This window comes from Copadichromis virginalis, linkage group LG20 (assembly GCF_057382275.1).
Source record: "Copadichromis virginalis isolate Kocher_CV1m ecotype Utaka linkage group LG20, C_Virginalis_male_GT1.1, whole genome shotgun sequence".
Classification (NCBI taxonomy): domain Eukaryota; kingdom Metazoa; phylum Chordata; class Actinopteri; order Cichliformes; family Cichlidae; genus Copadichromis; species Copadichromis virginalis.
Window position 1 is genome coordinate 31,403,581 of NC_140637.1, and position 16,003 is coordinate 31,419,583.

Sequence of the window (16,003 nt, forward strand, 5' to 3'; positions counted from 1 at the left end):
AAACACAACTGTAATTAGTAGAGGAGCATAACACATTTATTGAGGGGGTAAAAAAACAAAAACATAGAGACTTGTTTTCCTGAGATAATGAGATATAGTCCATCTAAAGCAATAAAACAGAACAGAAGTTCTGAGCAACCCTTTCATGAACACACAAAAAAACGCTGTTTTTCTGACTTAATGAGACCCCAAAGTCCAGCATGGAGGAGGGCCTACAGCGTCTGCTGCTAATTAGCTGAGCCCTCCAACAATATTATTGCTCAAACCTGCAAGTATCTCAGTGTTTCAGACCCAAACTATTTTTTAAAACATGGATTAAAGTAAGCAGGGAAGGCAAATCGAGCTCTGAAGTGAGACTCGTTTAGGATTTTAAAATATCTCATTAATAGAAAAATGCAGCAGATTTGTTTTTTAAGGAAAAGTTTTCTCGGAAATCTAAGTTAATGTGCTCATTAATGAGGAAAAAGAGGCCAACTTGTTTTTCTCATATAAGCGTGTCATGCTTCGGCAGATTAATGCACCGACAGTTTCAGATTGAATAGGTGTGACTCTATGAGCAGCTGAAGGAACATAAGCTGGCTTTGAAGCCGTGTAAGATTTTGAATTTAGGAGTTTTATTTCTAAATGGGATATTCCCTCACTCGGATCTTGATATTTGTTGTGCAGAATGTCTTCAGACGTCACTGTCAAGATCTGAAGCTTCAGTTCCTCCTTACACAGATAAATGTACAGGAACACACACTACAAATGATGAAGTGCTCATTAGGTCTCATATGACAGTACAGAGACAGTAATGGACCAGAGAGAGAGAGAGAGAGAGAGAGTGTGTGCACGTGCCTGTATGCCTGTCTTTGTGAGGACCAGCACAAGTTTAAAACCTTTTGGGGACTTTGCTTACAGTCTTAATTTTGAGGATTTAGACCAGTTTTAAGATTCAATTTAGAGTCAGGCGCAGGTTCAGGGTCAAGGACCTGGGACTGCAGTAGTTCTTGCAAACATACCACCGCACTGAAATACAAACAGTGTGTGTGTGTGTCTGTGTGTGTGTTTCCCAGGAGAGCTCATACCGCAGAAACAAAGAGCTATTTATTAGCGTATCCACCTGTAAATCACCACAGAGACCACAGACAGGGTAGAGTCCCATCCACCCACTCGATAAGACTGAAAACATAATAGTAATAAAACTTTATGCGATTCATATTTATATATTTAGAGTATGAGAACACATAACACCACCACAAGAGAGAGAGATGATCATTTTCACTTTGAATGCGTCCAATGTTAATTTAAATTACACATTTTCATTTATTTTAAAAATGCTGAAGTCTCCTTCTTTTAAAGACATGTAAAGACATTATGTGATGTTTAGCAGATATAATAGTAAGTTTTACACTCGCTCGCAGCGGTGAGGAATCTGACTGCAGATTTATTCTTTTATTTTGGTCAGAATGAGCAGCACACTCTCCTGCAAGTCTGAGGTCATGAGGAGTCTCAGCCAGATTGCTCTCTCCGAGCTTGTGGATGACTCGAAAACTGAAGTGGGAGTTCAAAAGCATCATGTTCATAAGTGGGAGTAGAGTAGTGAAGTGATGAGTTTGCAGTGGTAAGGAGATGACAGGAAAACTGTCAATGTGCTGGCTGGTGTATGTTCTTTTACTTTGGTCTTCTGGGTGTCTCTGTCATAAACTAGGGTTTGTGTTGGACTCACGACACAGGACTCTGAACAAAAGTTGAATAGGTTTATTTACAAGAAAGTCAGAGACTAGACTTGAGACAGAAAGGGTTTCCAAGTAGCGAAGTTCAAAGCTCCAACAGGTTAATCCAGAGTTTCCTTTCTCCACAACAATCTCTCTCGGATCCACCTCCAGGTTTCTGCAGAGAAGAGAAAGAAATGTAAGCAATGTTAATGGAGTGAAACAGCGCAAACACACATGTTGAAGGAAGCAGTGATAGTGATAGTTCAACAATCAGGCACCAACTCAAGGTCTGACTTGGTCTTTCGTAGCCAGAGAATCAGGTGATTACCAACAGGTGAGTTCATCACTTTCAGGTGTGCAGGACCAAAGTGCAGGAATCCAGAAGAGACCCCGCCCCTGAAACACAAAGGTGTTTTAATTGTTCACAAACATGCTTTCATATACACAGACAGAGAGAGAGAGCATCAAAGAGGAGAGAACGACAGAAAGACGGAGTCAGCAGGGGAAGACTGGAGGACCATGACAGGTGGAGAACAGACAGACTGGGAAACTGAAGAACTGAACACACCTCGAAATAGCTGTCCAGAGATGTGTTGTAGCTGCCCAGCTGAGCCTCTCTGAGAGCGAGGGAGTGTTGAATAGGTCTGAGTCTGCTGAGTCCATTCTCTGGACTGATCATTGTCATAAACCAGGGTGTCGGTTGGAGTCAAGACGCAGGAGTCTGAGGACATTTCAAAGGTCATACAAATACAGACAACGAAGAGAATTAACCATTTACACACTACAGAAATCTAGTTTCCTCGTTTATTGCATCTAGTAGTAAATGTGACGTTTCGAGCGCACTTAATCACGGATGATGGATCACAGTGACCATGACCAGTGACAATATTATCCAATCAGAGACTCACATAGGAGTAATACATGTTGCCTTGGCCTGAGTCAAAAATCAGTACTTAGAAAATAAAAAAGAAACAACAGGAAACAAATAACAAATAACCCAGGAACAAACAGATGGACAGATGTAAAACCTACTCAGCCAGTTAACCACATATCCACTCAGGTGAGCAAGTGACTGATAGAGAGCAGGAGAGGAAGAAAACTGGCAAGAAACAGAACAAAAGAAGAGGAATTACAAAATAAAACACCTCTAATTATAAGCAATAAATCCAGACCCTCATATGCGATACAAGATGGATGGATGAATGGATAAAACATACACAAGGTCTATGTTTTACTAAAGGCAGAGTTTGAAACTATGTGTTGTCCGGTGTTTCTCTGTGTGAGGATCTTTTTTATTTCTCTTTAGCATGAAGACGTATCTACAGACCTGAAGGACATCAGGAACTCTGCAGTCAAAAGTGGAGGAGCAACCTGCAGCAAGCACACCAGAAGAGCCAAGCTTTGAACTGAGGTCCTTACTTAACATTGCTGTGATGAATAAACTTTGTGAAGTATGCGTCACTTTGTGTCAACTTGTGAGTCGTTTTTGTTGTTTTACATCTCTTTGTATCTGTTTCTATCATCAACATAATCCACAACCATTTATACTCCTAGAGCTGAAACCTTCCACTAAATGCAGAAAAAAGGAAAAGGAGAATTTGAAAAAGGAAACAAAGAGTTTTTCCAAAGTTCACAGCAGTGCATTTCGTTTTCTCCAGCTGTTGTATCTTCCTCTGTAACGTCTCTGAATCTCTGTCCTCCCGTGCTCATATAGCTGAAAATACACACAGAGGCCGATGCTGCACTGCATGTGGCAGGTTAATAGAGGTGCACGACAAGCAGTTGTGATGTCATTTTTGGCGCGAGCCTCTGTTCGCAAGGACGACAATGGCGAGGATAAACTGCCTGTTAAGCATTTGAACCCTGTGGGCATAGTCGGGCCCCTGCAGTGTTGCACAGAACTATCAGTTTATAGCTATGGCTCACACACACACACACACACACACACAGAGTCATGTTCCTGTAACCTCAAACCCAGTGTGAGTACTGAAATGTGATGAATTACATAATGAGGTTTTGGTTTTGTCCCCCAGAGGGAGCCGAGTCCCCACAACGTGAGTACGCAAACTGATGTCCTCACAATATCACGAACACAAGAGCACACACACACACACACACACATTAACAATACACACAGATACTCACACTCGCTGATGTCAGCCTATTGCCCCAACCACACCCCCCACACATCACGCAGACTCCTCCCTCTGAAGGTGGAGCTCCCCCCCACCACCACCCCTTACACATTATCATCAGACCCTCTTTCCGCTGTGTGTGAGGAGAGAGAGGGAGGGCGGTAGAGAGACATTAACTTGTCATTGCTTTCACAGTGTAGTAAAAGCCCCATTAAGCTGGTGCTGCTGCTGCTGCTGCACAGTTACCTGCGGGCATCACACACGCACACACACTCAGTCATACAGAAAGACACGTGTACGTTGCGCTCAGTGTTTCTGTGTAACAGTGTGTGTGTGGTCTTCCACCTTTCAGCGCTTTGCATTTTTACCTGCAGTGGAGATCGTGCACACGCCCCCCCCCTCTCTCTCTCACTCACTCTCTCTCTCTCGGCGCGCACGCTCCTCGCGCATGCACGCAGCAGCAGCAGCGGCAGCAGCACCGAGGGAGCGATCAATACGCTAAAAGCCCGGAGAGGATTTAAACCGGAGCGGAGAACCGGAGGGGGACTCGGCAGGAATTATGAAGGTAACGGAACAGCAGAGGGGGGTCCCGGTTTGGCTTTTATTTGCTCGGCTCCGGGGCGCGCGCGTGCATGTGTGCGCTCGGCCGTTTTGACCGAGAAACCCGGTTTGTCGGAGCGGTTTCTGTTTTTTTCATTTTGTTCCTCTTGCAGGTACAAACGGCGCTGTCAGCAGATCCACAGCCGACCCATGCAGCCTACTGTCCGGGCTCAGGGGCAGCGGGCTGTCGGTCGCATCCTCCATCAGCACCACGTCTTTATGTGTGTGTGTGTGTGTGTGTGTGTGTGTGTGTGTGTGTGTGTGTGTGTGTGGCACCGTGTAAAATCAGAACTGCGAGTGTAAAGTAACAGCTGGTTTGGGATCAGTGTGAGTGGACGGGTGACACTGTGTGTGTGTGTGTGTGTGTGTGTTTACATGGTGACAAGCAGCTGGGTCTGCGCTATAGAAGCCGCTCTTTGTCTGCTCTGACCGTTTGTCATGAATGGCAGCAGGAGTAAGAGGAAGAGGTGTATACATACAGGAGGAGAGGGGTACAGTGGGGTGATGAAGAGTACATTAAGGAGGAGGAGGAGGAGGAGTTGTTGTGTAAAACACTCCACACTGCAGAAGGTGTTTTAACCTGAAGCTGATTTACTGCCAAGGATGGAGAGATTAGGAGGAGACCTGAGGGAAAATAACGTTTTGGGTTTTGTTATCATTGTAGTGGAGAGGACAGGGTGTGTTGTCAGGGAGGAGGAGCTGGTTGTAGTATCAGATTGTGGGTGATGGTGTGTTTATGTATGTAATGCGTGGAGTGTTGCTGGATGCTGCAGAGCTGTGAGGATGCTTTTAATCTGAGCTGTTCTGATGAAGAGTGATAAAAGGGGGTAAAGTGGGGGGTGTATCTGGCAGCCAGCTCTAGGACACTCTGCTGAAGGAGCAGCTAAACAGAGAAGCAGTTAAACGTTTCAAACTGCGCAGAATGGAAATGTCTCCACACTGGATAAAACTGCCATCAGTCAGCTCTTTTCCATTTTCAGTGCTCGCGCTCTGGTCCAAGAAGAAAAGTGTGCTCCAGCGTTTTTCTGTGGGGTCACAGTGTGGAGGGCCTGAGGTTTGGTGCTGGAAAATAACAAAACTGGACTTAAATGTAGGGTTAATGGTATTAATGAATCGATCACAGATGCAGATACCAATGCATTTTCATCCACGATCATCATGTGGTGCTTTTTAGGCTGGATTTAAACTTTGCTTTGTAAAATAAAATTAAAGATGTATTCCCGTTGTTGACATAATTTATTTGCGTTGCTTTGATTTCAGCTCAGTGTGAGAGTCTTTACTGTATGTACAGGTGTCTCCCTTACCTGCTTTCACCGTGTTCATTCCTCACAGACACCTGACCCGATGCGACTGAAAGTGAAACAATATTAATCAGGGTTACTCTGCCTGCATCCACCCGTCAATTCAGCCCCTCCCACAGTCCAAAGACATGCATGTTCAGGTTAAGTTTGAGGTGGATGCAGGCGCGAGCATGCATGCGTGATTGTCTCATTATCTGTCTTTGCAATCAGATAATGCATGGTTCATGTGCACAGAGGAAGGCTGAGTGACATTTTCCTACTGAATTTGATTAGTTTGTGTTTTGTGTTGAACTGTTAAGAATGAATGAACAGATCAAACTGACATCCAGTCCAAATATACGGTTGGATCACTTATCCCTACACTTTATCAAACATGCGATTATAGATCAGCTCAAGGTAATGAAAAAACACAAAAATATGGGAAACTAATGAAAATGTCACTCCCAAGCCCGGGTAAATGGACAGGGTGTCGGGAAGCGCATCCGGCATAATATTTAGGCCAAATCAAACATGCGGATCATAAACTTTATAGATCAAAATAAAACAAAATAGTAAAGATAAAGGTTAAAACAAAAGCCCATGTGTATATATATATATATATATATATATATATATATATATATATATATATGTGTGTGTGTTAGGGGTGCAACGATACACAAAATTCACGGTTCGGTTCGGTTCGATACTTTGGTGTCACGGTTCGATATTTTTTCGATACAAAAAAATGTTCATGCCTTTTTAATTTGTCATTTATTAAACTTATAAATATATATTTTAACTCAAAAGTACAGTTTTTAAATTTAATGTTGCTGAAACAAAAGTAATTAAAAAAATAAATCTGATTGAGGAATCACTCATCTTTGGAAAAGAGAGTTTATTACAGAGAAATGGCTCTTCCCAAAATAAAAGCTATACTATACACTTCTTCTGGGCTATATTCTCAGCAGCATATTGTAGCGGGTCAGGGCTGTTCGGGGTTCTGTGTGTACAGTTATGTTTTGTTTATGTTGCCATAGTGACGGGTGACGCCTAGTCCTGTCAGCGTTAATCTCGTTGAAATGACGTTAACGCCACAACACGGCAAATCTCCGTTAACGAGCTACCCCTGCATGGGGCTAGACGGCCAACACGTTAACGAGCTAACTGCGCTAACACACTAGTTCCCACCCATGTAATTGAGCATTGCATGGCACATCCAACATACTGTTTTACTTTAGTCCTTGACGCGCTTACCTTCAGGGTCATACGTCACATGAAAACCAAAATAAATAAAAGGAGAGCTTAACTTCTGTCTCGCTAGCTTGCCCTGCGCTCTTCCTTCTGGCAATGCTGTCTGTGTTGAACGCTCAGTGGATCTGCGCTCGACAGTGCAGCCTAGGCGGCGTAGTCAAACGCAGATTCACTGAGCGCTCAACACAGACAGCATCGTCAGAAGGAAAGTTGATAAAATAAATTACAAAATTTGTATTGTTCAATACATATGCGTACCGAACCGAAAGCACTGTATCGAACGGTTCAATATCGATACGAGTATCGTTGCACCCCTAATATATGTATATATATATATATATATATATATATATATATATATATATATACACATGGGCTTTTGTTTTAACAGGAGTTCACCCATTCAGATCAGCCAAGCTTAACCCAGCATACAGATGACAGTTACAGCTGGTGTGATTTTTATTTTGCAACTTACACCTCTGGCAGGGCGAGTTTCACTTTTTCCCGTTATGAAGGAAGGTTTATAGCCCAGCAGATCAACATGGCTTTGCTCCAGCCGCCGTCACGGAGACAAAGAAATCGGCTTTTATGTCTTACATGAAGTGGAAGTAATTTTGTTTTTGGCACTATGTTGCATTATGCATATCTGATGTTTGTTTTTTGAAATGGGCATGTGAGAATGGATGACTAATAAATGAAGCCGAGCCTGAAAAATAAAAATGAAAAACGTTACTAAAAATAAAGATTATATAGACCCCCCCCTGCCCACCCCCACACCACCCTCCACTACCGTTCGGGGACACTGGCGACCATCTCTGTCCTGTTTGTTTGAGAGCCGAGGTTTTCAAGTGTCTCTTGAAGCATTCTCTCAGCCTCACATGTTTAATTAATGCCTGTTTCTGAAGTCTTTTGCACACATGACGTCACATGGCCGTGTCCAGAGTGTTATTCTAGAACAATGTTCGACATTTGATCTTTTTTAATATGTAGAAAACAGGGGGAACTATTCTGATTCGGATGGAAATGCTGTGTATGGTTTAAACGAGGAAGCTGCCTGTGTAAATCACACATAAGGAAGCAGACATGATGCTCGTTCAGTGCAGCGGACTATTACCTGCTGCTGCTGTTACATTGGTGCAATGGGGACCTGGCAGGTAAAAGAGTCTTTAATGTCCAATCCAACTGCATCAGGCCTTTTTGTTCTCATTTTCACCTCCATCAGATGATGTCTAGAAGACTTCAGGGCTACAGTGCATGTGTGAAAATGGCTTATAGAGCTGGTTCAGGGATTTTTAGCCTCTGAAAAGGACTCTGAAAAGTCTCAGCAGCCTTTTTATATGCACTTTAGTAAAAGACGTGACGTACGTCAGAGGTATATTCCTTTCTAGCCTTCAGGAGCTGATGAGGCTTCTCAATAGGAACACCTGTATCCTCAGTAAACCTTTTCTCAATGTTTTCCTCTGTGCTCGTCTGTTTTTAGAAACACTTGGGAACCATATCTGATGAGAAATTGATCGATTGATTGAGCTAGCATGTGTCGTGCTTCCTGTCTTTCACAGCAGGATGAAGACTGGAGATATTTTCGTGCAGCTCATTATAAACATGGATTTGTGGATTCAAGCTGAAGTTGTTGTCAAGGTTTAAATGTTTGATCTTCATCACTGTGCCTCGGTTTCGACCGGGTCACACACAAATATGTTGATGGACAGGAACCTCTTAATGATGCCACTTAATTAGGAACAACTCTAGACTTTGCCCCAGAGTTCCTGTCTTGCTTTTTAACAATATCAATCTTTTTTTTTAAACTGTTCCTTTTGTTTGTGCTGAGAGGGTGGAGCTGGAGAAACTTGGTGAGAAAGGCAAATCTTTTGCAGTTGCATGAAATTCTCAGAGGCAGAATTTTAAACAGATGCTTGAAACATTTCTCAAAGATTTAGCTCCATGTTGACGTCACAGAATCATGCAGCTGGTGCAGATTTGTGCGCAGCATCTTTTGAAATGGTCTGTTTGACTGAGATCTGGTGACTGTTGAGGCCATCTGAGTCAACTAAACTCATTGTTATGTTCCAGAAACCAGCCCGATGTTGTGTCTGTGCATTTTTTTAAAGAAGCAGCATGGCTTCAGTGTGATAAAATGCAAGAGACCGTCTGCTGCTTCTTTCTCTTAGAGAAATATAAATGCAGCCAAAAATCACAGCTCAGCCGTAGGGGTGGGCGGTATAAACGGTATATGGTAGAAACGATATAAATTTGGCCAACGGTAGAGATTTTGACTATACCGCTCTATCACAATAGCGCATGTTGGTGGTGTCATCATGCTGCACCTGTTTTGGTCGAAAGCATCGCAGCGGCTACAAACAATATCATCTGCAAATTATGCCGGGCGACAATATTAGCGAAGAGATGAAACATTTTTTAGAATATGAGGAAAGCCAAAAACTGCGCTTCCTCCACTTCCGTACCATTGATTCATTAATGTTGAATTCTCTCGCAGCTGCTCTGTTCCCATGTTGTTGCAGTATATTAATGACTAACCTCATATTGTGGATGGATTATCTCAGTTGTTCTCCTGACTGAAGTTTGGTCCATTTACAGCATCCTGCCATGCGATTGCATTTGTTCCTAACCCTCACATTAACTTTTATCGAGTGGAAAAAAGTTGGCTTCATCCTCCAGCTTCACTATGTTTGTTATGCTAATGTAGCTGTGTTGCTAGCGATCACATAGCACCAGCTAGTCCAACTTCAGTAACCCTACAAACGTCACTGCTGTTTAGTTTTCTGTCTTCATTTATGTTGGAAGTGATAGCAGAGCTGTACGTTTTATTTTTTTCAGAAATCTCTGAGTCAGAACATGCAATATCATTTTTAGGTGGAAACTAGCGAGCTAACTTCCTGCTAACTTCTAACGCCGTTAAATTTAATAGATTCTGTTTTCATGGATGCCTGGATGTTAAACTTAATTGTTACACCTGGTAAAGCAGCAACGCTGATCATTTTATTAAAGATGAAAGAATTTAGACAGTTTTTAACTCTTAGTGATGCTGCAGAGTTCATTTGACTTTGGGACCTGAAGCGGACAGAGTTTTGGGCTCCTGACTACGGTAGCCGTAATGCTCCGACAATCCATCAAGTGGTGCGGCTTCGTACTTTACCAAAGTCGTACTAAAACATTTTTGACAGATTTTTGAGCGCCATGTGCCACATAAAATCAGTTTGAGGTCAGTAAGCACAACCAGAATTCATACATAAGGTGTATCCGATTATAAGGCGCACTGTCAATTTTTGAGAAAATTAAAGGATTTTAAGTGTGCCTTATAGTGCGGAAAATACGGTATACAGAAGAAAAGACTATCGTTACCGCACATGCTTCAAATTATACCGCGATATGGATTTTAGGCCATATCGCTCAGCCCTAGCTCAGCCTGTAACTCATGAGATGGGTGGTTCTGTCAGTGAAAATTAAAAAAAGGTCATGAGGTCCTGGGTTTGAAGCCCCCGACCAGCCGAAGCCCTTCTGTGTGGAGCTTCTGTTCTTTTCATGTCTGCGTGGGTCCTCTCCTTCCCCCTAAATGATTGCCTGTCTCTATGTGATAGTCTGGCAACGTGTCCAGGGTGTACCCTGCCTTTCACGCTATGAAAGCTGGGATAAGCTCCAGCTCCAGCAACCTTGAATTAGATTGGCAGTATGGATGAAGAATGGTTGGAAATTTCAAACAGGCTTTGATTATTGACTCTTCTCGTGAGCATTGAAGCCCGAAAACATCTTTCAGCACAGCTCTGTCAGAAATATGACATTTGTGTTTACAGCAGTTCTGGGTTTTGCTGTTTGAGTGGTTGGTTTGGTTGCAGAGGTTGTTGGTGGTCTTCTGTGCACACTGCTTTGGGACTTGGATGATGGAGTTTTAACTATGGGTGTGAACGCTGCAGTTACATAATGGCATTGATGTACATGGAGGAAGGCTGAGTGACATTTTTCTGCTGAATTTGATTAGTGTGTGTTTTTTCTACCCTGGTCTTGTCTTTGCACTAGTGCACAGAAATATGATTCTATAGACTCGCTGCACTGGTGCTGTATAGTGATATAAAATAAAAAGGAGAAAACACTCTCAGAACTAAATTGAATTCTCTGTTGTGCATGTCATCAGTTTTCTCCCATGCATAGCTCTATACGGCTTATTTTATTTATTTTATTGATCGTCAGTCATCTGCATCACAGGTGTTGCTGTACTTTCAATCTTGTACTGAGTTGCAGAAGTCTTTGGTTGCTGCAGTTTCAAATATTAAATACAGATTATTACTTTTCTTTATTACTTTCCCATAAGTATAGAATATGTAACTTATTATGTAAACTTTGTACAACAAATAATGTGTTTTACATATTTTTTTTCAGAAGGGTTCATCACTCTGTTTCTCAGTTTTCCCTCTTGCACCATGAAGGTCAGTCACAGAATTCCATTGTACTCTGTGCAATGCCAATAAAGGTTCGTTCATTCATATGTTAATGACTCAAGTGTCTGCCTCACCTGAAGTCATTAAACTTTCCTCCAAAAGTATTAAAAGAGGAATGTAAAATGAGGTAGTGGGGTTAAGCGAGAACAGCTTTATGAAGCCAGCAGAGAAGAGTGTTTGAAGTGTGTGAGGTGAGAGCAGGCAAGGTGTTGCCCTCGGGTTAATATTTATCCAGGGCTCCAGCAGGTGACAGATTACTGAACTCATGAACAAACGTAGCAGAAATGCAACAGAACAACAGAGCCGAGTCAACACAGAAAACGACCGAGCAAACAGAGGAGTGGACCGAAGAGCAGTGCCGGCTGTGTTCACAGGATGAAATATTAACACGATTACGATCATCACAGTCCTAATGAGTCCGGAGGCTCGACGAGTCTGAGGCTCAAACTTTCATCGTACCAGAGAGCTAAACAGCTGAACGGATAATAAATGTCGAGGAAGCTTCGCTGCACAGTTTCATTTCACAGCGTGCAGATTAAAGCTGCGGCGGGCAGAAATCTGGAAACACCAGTGAGTCAGTGCAGGGGTTTGATGTATTGCATACTGCAGCCCAGTGCTTAGGAATGGGTATTGATAAGATTTTCACGATTCCGATTCCATTTTCGATTCTGTTTAACGATTCGATTCTCTTATCGATTCTTTTTAAAAAGGAGAACACTAAGGTCGATTAGCTTAGAACTTTGTTTTATATCTTCTCTTTGAACAAGATAGAAATTTAGGAGTAACATGGCCTTACAAACCCAACAGTGAGATCTTAAGAGATCCACAGCCTACGGATGTAAAATAATAAAATAAATATTCTTCTGTAGCAATAACAATGTATAACATAAATTATTCTGTAGCAATTACACAAGAATATCCAGTAATGTCCCTGCCTACAATTAAACACATTCACTTACTGAAAATCGGGGCATCTGCTGCGGCAAATGGGTGCAAGCCTTTGACCACAAACTGAGTCACTGCTCGGTGACATTCGTCTATCCTGGCCTGAAAGGAGACGCTACCGGTAGACTGCAGCGAGAACTGCCAGCGTCTGAGCCAGCCAGAGTCTGTCTGTCTGTCTCATCATGGTCACCTAAATGCACAGTAATGGCAGGTTTTGTAATAAGGCAGATCGCGCTAACATAATATGCACTGTTAGTTGATTATTTACCTGCCGCATTAACGGGAGACGACGTGCAAACGTTACCGCTGCTGCTGGGTTGAGATTCACGAGTCTGGAGCGGAATTAAAAACACGACATTCATTTAGGTCATCGTGTGTTTTGTGAGCAAATGCTTTTGCATATTCGTAGTGTTTCCTCCCTTAAATGAAATATCTACTTTGCAAATATTGCAAGTTTCCCTGTTGTCATCTGTTCTCGTAAAGTATGACCAAACTTTTTAGCGTTTGAGCCGCTTAGGCGCCGTGTTTCCTGCCAGGTAAATGACGCTCCGCAACGTGGTGACGTCATTCGGGGCGACTGGAATCAATAAGGGAATAGTTTGCAAAAAGTGGCAAACTATTCCAAGGAATTGAAAGAGTGGGAACCGGTTTTCAACAAGAACCGGGTTTCGATACCCATCCCTACCAGTGCTACTGTAAAGTTAGCAGCTTAGCTTTCCAGCTGAAGAACAGCATGCTGAGAATATTATTGCCATACTTGTTCAGAATGTATACAACATGAATGCAGACACTGTGGTTTTGAACATCATCTGTTTAGAACCACGACTCGAAACAAGGGTGGAGAGTAGTGAGGTTATCCGCTAATGTTAGCAAAGCTCAGTTAGCAAGATGCATCCATCTATCTGCTAATGGATAAACAACAGATTAATAAGCCAGCTAAACACAACATTGTAACACAACAACCGTTGAGATTTCTCATGTGATGTCATGTGTACATTACTTAAAAGTTGTTTGCCATATTGGATGTGGATACAACCACTGGTTGCTAGCAAAAATGGGTATTCACCAAATGGTTGGCAGTGGTTCCTTGAGGTTGCTCGGTGAAAGAAGTTGCAAAGAAGCCAAAAATCTCCTAGTGATTGCTTTGGTTGCCTGTTGTTTTTCCATGTTTGTCTGAAAGTACTTAACAAGTACCAGAGTAGGAGTAAGAAAAAGTGTAACCCAAAGTGGAAATGGCGAGGATTCACCTTCAAATTAAAAGCCGACAGCCAACATGTTTCATAAGGCACAACTTTTACCTTGAAGGAAACGGTCTCTGTGTCCAGTTTGTGTTTCACTTTTTACAGCTCACTACAGCTCAGAGTAGCTGGACAGTGTTTGTGGACATGTCCATCATTTCTATTCAAACTAAGACCACAGAGGTTTCTGGCAGCTGACTGGGGGAATACGCATTTTCCCCTAGCGACAGGTGGCTGCCAGATGGTCACTGGCCAGTCTCTGAGCTTGTGTAACTGGGGCTTTATTCACTTGATCTTACATTGTCACTATGATTGGGACACGTCCAAAATGGCAGCCAAGTAAAAGTCACATGATGAGTCACATGTTCATAAAACCTCATTGTACAATATGTAGCCCTAATAAAAGTGTAGCCCACCAGGATTCCTGCACTTAGTTTCACGATAGCTGTTCATCAGTGACTGTCCACTCAGTCTGTTGTCAGTCATTGTCGTCTTCTTCACAAATCTGATTTCTATGTTCCCGGCTTCGTATCCGATTGGCTGAATCCGTCCCGAGACTTCGCTGCGTTACAAACTCTGACTTGTTTGTTTTACAGAAAAGCAAAATAATTAAAAGATGTTTTTGTTTGCTTTTAGTCACTTGCCAGCTTCTTGTTTGCTTGTTTACAGAAAAAATAAACAAAACCCAACATCTCCAGACTGCTGATTAAGCACCCAAAATGTTAACTTGAAAATGAGTTTAACAGCAATTATCCTTCTGCAAATGTGTTTGGATCACAGCATGAGATGATTCAGACACAGCGCAGATCAAACACATTAGCCAAAGAAAAAAATCCTAAGATCCAAGATCTGCTGTTAACTATTGCAAAGACTGAATTTTCAAAACAGTGTTAAAAAATCTGTACCTACAAGATTATGCCTGATGGCGCCAATGGTATTGTTTGTCAGGTAGTTACATTCAAATGGCTCCAAAGCACGCCAACATCATGAACATCATCAACAGGTTCATGTGTCAGCAAACCTCAAAGCAGCCATGCTCCTATTTTTAATCCTTACCAGAATTCACATGGCTGAAATACATTAAAAATATAACAGCACAGCTATTATGAGTGAGAAAGTATCTGTAGAGCCATTTTTCTTCTTGGACCATTAAAAAGCATTTTAGGTTTTAATTAAAAAGCATTAAAATGCTCTTTATTGCTTTAATGTAGGAATCTGACTGGATTAATTGAAGTGGCCATCAGAGGAACTGCAGTCACTTCCCTGGAGGTTGCTACTTGGTCCATCATCCTTTCGTTGCCACGTTTTTCAGTGTTGGGCAGTTGTTGCCACTGTTTAGAGACCACCTTTAGGTGCTGGATTTTTCACCATTAACAAGGCTCCCAGCCATCCGGGGGAGGTTAACAGCCAAGAGACCTGTAATCGGCTAAAGTCTACTCGACTCAAGTGTTGAACACAGCAGCTAAATTCTCATGAAATTTATATCACGATGTAGATAGAATACATTTTGCTAGATACTTGCCACTAAAATACCATCAGCAATGCCGAATATAATTCAGCACAGAGTATGAGGTGTGGCCAAAAACTTCAGCTACCGTGCCTGTAAAAAGCAAAAAGCCGTACTTGATTTAAATTTGGCTGCCCTTCCCTCTAAGGTCATCTGCAGCGCTCCCAGCACTTCTGTTATGTTTGGATCAGTCTGTGAAAGTCAGCATAACATAAATAAGGATGGGTGTTTTTTTGAGCTACTCTAGTGGAGTCTCAGAATAAAAATATAGAACTGTAAGTGATCAGAACGGGTCTTCTTCAAATTACCAGTGCATCAGTTTTAACAGCAGCGTGCCTCTATAGGTCTATAAGTGCACATGCTACTAACTATTCTTTTTTTTTAGTAAAAATTAAGTGTGATTGACAATGTAAGGACAACATGTTACATCAGGTTAGTAAAGGTCTGGAAATTCCTGCACACTTCAGAGTCTCAGCTTTAATTTGAGACCACTGAGGAGCTGTGAACATTTTTATATGAGCGTAAATGTAATTGATCAAATGAACATAATTATAAATAGCGAATCCTTTGCAGGCAATGACTCCCAGAAGTCTTTAACCTATCATGCAACAGCGTTGCCTTGCTAGTGATGATTTGTGCATGCTGCACTGCTGCTGTCGTCAGGTATTTGTGGCTCTTTGAACATTTTTTGTCAGTGAAACTAATAAAGGAGGAAAAACAAACACGTTTTCAGACGTCTCTGAATCAAAGCGTCTGCCAGATGAGCAGCACTCTCCAGAGTCCCTGTCACTTCAGTGTTGGGATCCGTCTAATCTCTGCACGGCTCCTGCCTTTTTCCTGGAGTCTGAGCTGATGGTTCTGATTGATAGGTCTGAGCTCTGCTGGTTTCTGTTTCA

The 16,003-nt window shown here is 42.2% G+C and overlaps 1 protein-coding gene and 1 long non-coding RNA gene across 5 annotated transcripts in view; one reads left to right on the top strand and one right to left on the bottom strand.

Moving 5' to 3' along the window:
• Positions 1-1,788: 1,788 nt before the first annotated feature.
• On the bottom strand, positions 1,789-2,883 carry LOC146685174 (uncharacterized). Its single transcript, XR_014917319.1, has 3 exons — positions 2,266-2,883; positions 2,026-2,093; positions 1,789-1,872 (listed from the first exon to the last, which is right to left on the bottom strand). It is a non-coding gene; the product is annotated as an uncharacterized LOC146685174 (long non-coding RNA).
• Positions 2,884-4,087: 1,204 nt separating this feature from the next.
• magixa (MAGI family member, X-linked a) overlaps positions 4,088-16,003 on the top strand; it is a 63,497-nt gene continuing 51,581 nt past the window's right edge. For all 4 annotated transcript variants that reach the window (XM_085443721.1, XM_085443724.1, XM_085443722.1 and 1 more), the window contains exon 1: positions 4,088-4,397. The gene's annotated coding sequence lies outside the window, so the exon portion shown is untranslated. The remainder of the gene's footprint in view (positions 4,398-16,003) is intronic.